Source organism: Cherax quadricarinatus, chromosome 39 (assembly GCF_038502225.1).
Source record: "Cherax quadricarinatus isolate ZL_2023a chromosome 39, ASM3850222v1, whole genome shotgun sequence".
NCBI classification, from domain to species: Eukaryota; Metazoa; Arthropoda; class Malacostraca; order Decapoda; family Parastacidae; genus Cherax; species Cherax quadricarinatus.
This window is the reverse complement of record NC_091330.1, coordinates 3,827,460-3,833,870: the sequence shown is the minus strand read 5'-3', so window position 1 is coordinate 3,833,870 and position 6,411 is coordinate 3,827,460. Positions and strand designations below refer to the sequence as shown.

The 6,411-nt window shown below is 42.6% G+C and overlaps 1 protein-coding gene across 1 annotated transcript in view; it reads left to right on the top strand.

Annotated features, from left to right (window-relative positions):
- The first annotated feature begins 1,899 nt into the window (after positions 1–1,899).
- LOC138853757 (uncharacterized) overlaps positions 1,900–6,411 on the top strand; it is a 500,968-nt gene continuing 496,456 nt past the window's right edge. The window contains exon 1 of the mRNA XM_070092295.1: positions 1,900–2,023. The gene's annotated coding sequence lies outside the window, so the exon portion shown is untranslated. The remainder of the gene's footprint in view (positions 2,024–6,411) is intronic.

Sequence of the window (6,411 nt, the reverse complement as noted above, 5' to 3'; positions counted from 1 at the left end):
AGGCAGAGTCGTCACCTCACCTTTCCCTCTGTGCCAGTCAATAATTATCTGTAATTAATACCTTTGTGGCCTGAATGTCACCGCTTCTCATACCTGAATAAATAATCAATAATTACAGCGAAATAAAAAAAACTTTGAAAATTATACCTGAATAATAAAAAAAACATTGTCCCTTGACGTCATGGCAGATTTTGCCTTCCCTCAATAATTTGCAGCGAATATCATCGAAAATGTTTTGTTGGTCAGAATGAACAATTACTGATTGTTGTGCCTCGTAATAAATGTACAAGTGGTTTTAGTGTGACGCCAGATATTACACTTATTGTTTCCAAAAATAAAATGTTCTGTTGTTACAATAAACACCAACCCCTGACATGGTTTTAATTTTCCTTGATTGACAGCAGTTGGTTCCCCGTGGCCCGGTCTCGTACCAGGCCTCGTAGTTTCTCGAACCGTCAGCCTATTGGTGTCTAGCACCAAGTCCAACCTGGGCACCAAGCCAGGCTGACCTGCAACAATTCGGGGATTATCCTGAATAGCAGGAAAAGTTGCCAGAGCACCATATGTTCCAAATGGGGAAATTAAATCTAACAAAAATAGCCCAAAAATGGATAAATAGAGAATATTACTGACTTAAAGAGTATCACATTAGTGGCTTAACATCTCTTATTTTGAAAATTCTTGTTATACCATTTTTTCCCTTGTAGTTGTGATAGTAACACATCTGTGTTCCTTGAAGCTGAAAGGTTTCAGCATTGTTACTCTCAAGTCTCTCACATTCCTCTTACGCTCTATCGAGTAGCTTGATTGCATTGTATTTCATATTTTCTTCCATGGCAGACTTGATGAAATTTGTTCACGCTGAACATATTAATTTTTATGGCCCCTTAGAAACTTAGCTTACATCGACTTTAAGACACCTCTGACATATTCTAATGACGCCCAGAAGAATGATAGTGCTATATTATGTTTTGTCTGTCAGATATGAGAAAGGTCATTTGGGTGAATACTGTGTCCTTAGGAACATAACTTTTCGCTGTGACGGCCTCTGGTTTCATTATGTTGACTGTTATTCTTGCATATCTTTCGGCCTCCAAAACACACGTGTAATAATGGTCAAGCAGTTGCAATAGGCAGGAGTCTTTTTAATCTCATGTTAACCTAGGCGGTGTTAATGTCCAGATTCTATATGAAAATAAAAATGATTATTTCCTTGCAAAGCTTACAATGTGTAGTTTACATATTAGAAAATATTAATTACAAAGAAAGCCACTAGCATGCCTATGCATTATGGGTTTAGCAATTTTCGCGGCAATCTTTTAAATTATTATCATGGGGAAAGCTTTTTACCCTTAGAGAGGCAGTCGGGTTTGATCTAAGGAGGGAAGGGTAGCTCCATTTCCATTGATCAATAGTCCTTCACCAGTAAAAGACACCTTCCTGAAACAAAGCATTCCCTCTCACACATTTTGATAAGAACATAACATAAGAAAGGAGGAACACTGCAGGAGGCCTGTTGGCCCATACTAGGCAGGTCCTTTACAAGGTATCTTTATTTCGAAACGCTTCGCCCACACAGTAGGCTTCTTCAGTCGAGTACAGAAAAGTTGATGGAAGCAGAAGAGACTTGAAGACGATGTAATCAGTCCATCACCCTTAAAGTTTTGAGGTGGTCAGTCCCTCAGTCTGGAGAAGAGCATTGTTCCAAAGTTTGAAACAATATGATGTGTGACGTCCTCCTATCGGTCTCTGGAAACTTTGCTATGATTTTCCTATAATTAGTGATGTGTATGTGAAGTGTTAATATAATGTAATGTAAATATGAAGTATTGAGGGCAGTCACAAACTACCAAACTACTTGTGAGGAAGCGAGTGAGTGCTTCCGAGTAGGGGAGGAGGGTTGTGCAGATGGCAAGAGGGCAGTGCTGGTGACACGGGTGTAGAAGACTGAATGATTACTGAAGTAATACCATCATCCAAGTTACTGAAGAGTTGTGAGCGTCTCAGGTTTCGTCTGTAATTTGTAAGTTACCAATCAGCGTTTTGCAATGTACGTGTTAGTGTCATTCTGGCTGGGAGTCACCGGAAATTTCCCTTCCTCGTCCCTAGATAAACAGGGTTTTCTTATATTACTGCATTTAAATCTGAACAAGGTTATGCTAGGGTGGCATGTTAGTTTTGGTGCAAAATTAAACTGCATATCCATAATTCTGTAATTCTTAAACGTGGAGGATTGGGGGCGGGGGGGGGGGGGGAAGGCTAAATGCTCAGGTAATTATCATCATTTATTTCGAAAAAAAAAAATTCTCCTTTAAATTACCCCTTTGACGACTCTTAGCATTATGGATTTTCAGTTAGACTCAGCACGCTAGTAAACGTTTCTGAGTGCTGACTCTTGGAAGATGGACGCACTCTGACTTTGTTACTGAAACTGATTTATTCCACCAGTTTTAGCTGTCCTTGTTAAATTGGTAACTAACTTGTTGTACTGCTTCTCTTGGCCTTTTGGCGTTTTGTAACCCCAGTGAATTAAGATATTTTATAAATACGGTAACAATAATATTAATAAAAATAATCTAGGCGGGTGGACGGTAAATATATCTAGCCACGTGACTTTATTTTAGACAAAACGAGTCACTTTTCTAGAAATTCATTTCTTCTAGAGGAGGGTCTTGATGCTTGTGAAGGGCTCTTCATCTGACGAATTGGAGCTAGCCTTCCCATCCTCGGATCAAACTTGATTATCTCCCATTCTCCCTGAGCTGTATCACCATTATGGGTTGAGTGCTTCCCCATGAATATATTCTAGACTGTCATATCCCGTCTCCCTGTTTATAGGCTAAGCCATTTCTATATATATGCAGTAAGTAAATATGTCACGATGATGTAGGGTTTCTGATCCAATGAATTTGAAAATACTGGTTTAATGATATAGGTGGCGTGTAGTGTCACTAGTGGCGTGGGTTAGTGACACTGTTAGTGTGGGTTAGTGATTTTGGGAATGTGGGTTAGTGAATTTGGTAGTTTGGGTTAGTAGCACTGGTAGTATAGGTTAGTGACGTTGGTTGAGCGGTTTAGTGACACTGATAATGTGGGTTGGTGACACTAGTGGTGTAGGTTAGTGGCACTAATGACGTGGGTTAGTGACACTAGTGACGTGGGTTGCAGGGAACACCGTGGAGCTTCATGGAAGTTTTTATTAAAGTCCCACAAATAAAAAATATTTCATTCCATTGATTTGGAAAATCTTTCCAGAAGTAGCTCGACTTTCTGCAAACTAGAAATACCACAGGAAATAGCAAACAAGAGGACTCCACTAGCAATAGTGAGGATATATTACCAAAAACAACTGGTGGGAGCTCCATTGTTGGTGCTAGGGAGGATAGGAATAAGACAGGGAAACATGCACCAACAGGGAATACAGTCACAGAAACCCAAGGCAAACGGAAACCAAGCCTGTGCACATACTATGCACTTGGTATCTGCAGACATGGGAAATCTGGAAAAACAGACGGGACATGCAACTATGACCACGCTAGAAAATGCCATGCCCATAAGACAACAGGACAATGCAAACTCCCTTCCTGTAAGCTTTTTCACCCTGAAATGTGTACCTCTTCAGTACAGGAAAGACTGTGCTATAACTTAAATTGCCAGGCACACCATCTAAAGGGTACAAAAAGATACAAAACATCCAGACCATGGGAAAACCTGGGTAGCCACAGCCACTCAAGAGGGAGAGGTTTTTTAGTGCCAGGAAGGAAAAAAAAACTGGCAGGAAATGGCAGAAATCGTACACCAAATCCAGTCATTCCTGGAGTGGAACCACAGTCGATGGCCTCCACTCCAAACCAACAGATACAGATACTAATGCCGGAAGAAAAATCCCCCCCCAGTACCAACAATACCACCAGTCCGATGACATTCTTCTTTGCAAATATACAGGGTCTAAAGCCAGCAACAAACAACAAAATACCTTTCATCCGTGGACTGCTTGCAGAGGCAAAGGCAATGTTCGCGGCTTTCACTGAGACCCACATAAAGGATCACTTGGACAACGAAATATGGATCCCAGGTTACAACCTATACAGATGTGACAGAGTGAACAGGCAAAAGGGGGGGAGTGTTGGCCTGTACATTGCAGAGTCACTTGTTTGCACAGAACTGCTAAATGCCTCAAATGATGTTTACCTGGAGTTTACCTGGAGAGAGTTCCGGGGGTCAACGCCCCCGCGGCCCGGTCTGTGACCAGGCCTCCTGGTGGATCAGAGCCTGATCAACCAGGCTGTTGCTGCTGTCTGCACGCAAACCAACGTACGAGCCACAGCCCGGCTGATCAGGAACTGACTTTAGGTGCTTGTCCAGTGCTAGCTTGAAGACTGCCAGGGGTCTGTTGGTAATCCCCCTTATGTGTGCTGGGAGGCAGTTGAACAGTCTCGGGCCCCTGACACTTATTGTATGGTCTCTTAACGTGCTAGTGACACCCCTGCTTTTCATTGGGGGGATGGTGCATCGTCTGCCAAGTCTTTTGCTTTCGTAGTGAGTGATTTTCGTGTGCAAGTTCGGTACTAGTCCCTCTAGGATTTTCCAGGTGTATATAATCATGTATCTCTCCCTCCTGCGTTCCAGGGAATACAGGTTTAGGAACCTCAAGCGCTCCCAGTAATTGAGGTATTTTATCTCCGTTATGCGTGCCGTGAAAGTTCTCTGTACATTTTCTAGGTCGGCAATTTCACCTGCCTTGAAAGGTGCTGTTAGTGTGCAGCAATATTCCAGCCTAGATAGAACAAGTGACCTGAAGAGTGTCATCATGGGCTTGGCCTCCCTAGTTTTGAAGGTTCTCATTATCCATCCTGTCATTTTTCTAGCAGATGCGATTGATACAATGTTATGGTCCTTGAAGGTGAGATCCTCCGACATGATCACTCCCAGGTCTTTGACGTTGGTGTTTCGCTCTATTTTGTGGCCAGAATTTGTTTTGTACTCTGATGAAGATTTAATTTCCTCATGTTTACCATATCTGAGTAATTGAAATTTCTCATCGTTGAACTTCATATTGTTTTCTGCAGCCCACTGAAAGATTTGGTTGATGTCCGCCTGGAGCTTTGCAGTGTCTGCAATGGAAGACACTGTCATGCAGATTCGGGTGTCATCTGCAAAGGAAGACACGGTGCTGTGGCTGACATCCTTGTCTATGTCGGATATGAGGATGAGGAACAAGATGGGAGCGAGTACTGTGCCTTGTGGAACAGAGCTTTTCACCGTAGCTGCCTCGGACTTTACTCTGTTGACGACTACTCTCTGTGTTCTGTTAGTGAGGAAATTATAGATCCATCGACCGACTTTTCCTGTTATTCCTTTAGCACGCATTTTGTGCGCTATTACGCCATGGTCACACTTGTCGAAGGCTTTTGCAAAGTCTGTATATATTACATCTGCATTCTTTTTGTCTTCTAGTGCATTTAGGACCTTGTCGTAGTGATCCAATAGTTGAGACAGACAGGAGCGACCTGTTCTAAACCCATGTTGCCCTGGGTTGTGTAACTGATGGGTTTCTAGATGGGTGGTGATCTTGCTTCTTAGGACCCTTTCAAAGATTTTATGATATGGGATGTTAGTGCTATTGGTCTGTAGTTCTTTGCTGTTGCTTTACTGCCCCCTTTGTGGAGTGGGGCTATGTCTGTTGTTTTTAGTAACTGTGGGACGACCCCCGTGTCCATGCTCCCTCTCCATAGGATGGAAAAGGCTCGTGATAGGGGCTTCTTGCAGTTCTTGATGTCATTTTGTTGGGCTGGGTTGCTACATGTCCCGAACTCAATTTTGGGATCTGAGTATATTGTTTGATATGGTGACATTTTTATCAGATCATCATTGTTGGGGAATATGAGGTTAGGGATTCTCCGTTTGTAGGCTCTACATTTGCTGGTTTAAATTGAATTTGCGAGATTTAAAATCAGAGTGTGAGTTATCAGAGCCGCCCCCGGTGTTTAAATGCAACAAATAGCCTTATATTCCTCCATTTTTGGTGCCTGTAAATCCCAGGAGCAGATGGGGCGCAGGGGCGGAAAATTTCCAGACAGTGGTCATTTTAACAGCTGTTCCTGAAAGCTGGGATGTGATCCGAGGCTTTTAGACTACCCCAATGACTAGGTTTGGCTCTGACCTTACTGCAAAACTTCCACTACGTCATTTGAGGCATTAAGCAGTTCTGTGCAAACAAGTGACTTGAAGTTTTAGCAGAAGTGAGAACCAAACCTAGTCATTGTGGTAGTTACAAGCCCCCGGATGCAACATCCCAGCAACCAGGAACAGCTGTTAAAAATTGACCACTGTCTGGAAAATCTTCTAGATCCTGCACCCAACATCTTGCTCCTGGGGATTTCAACTAAGGCACCTAAAATGGAGGAATAT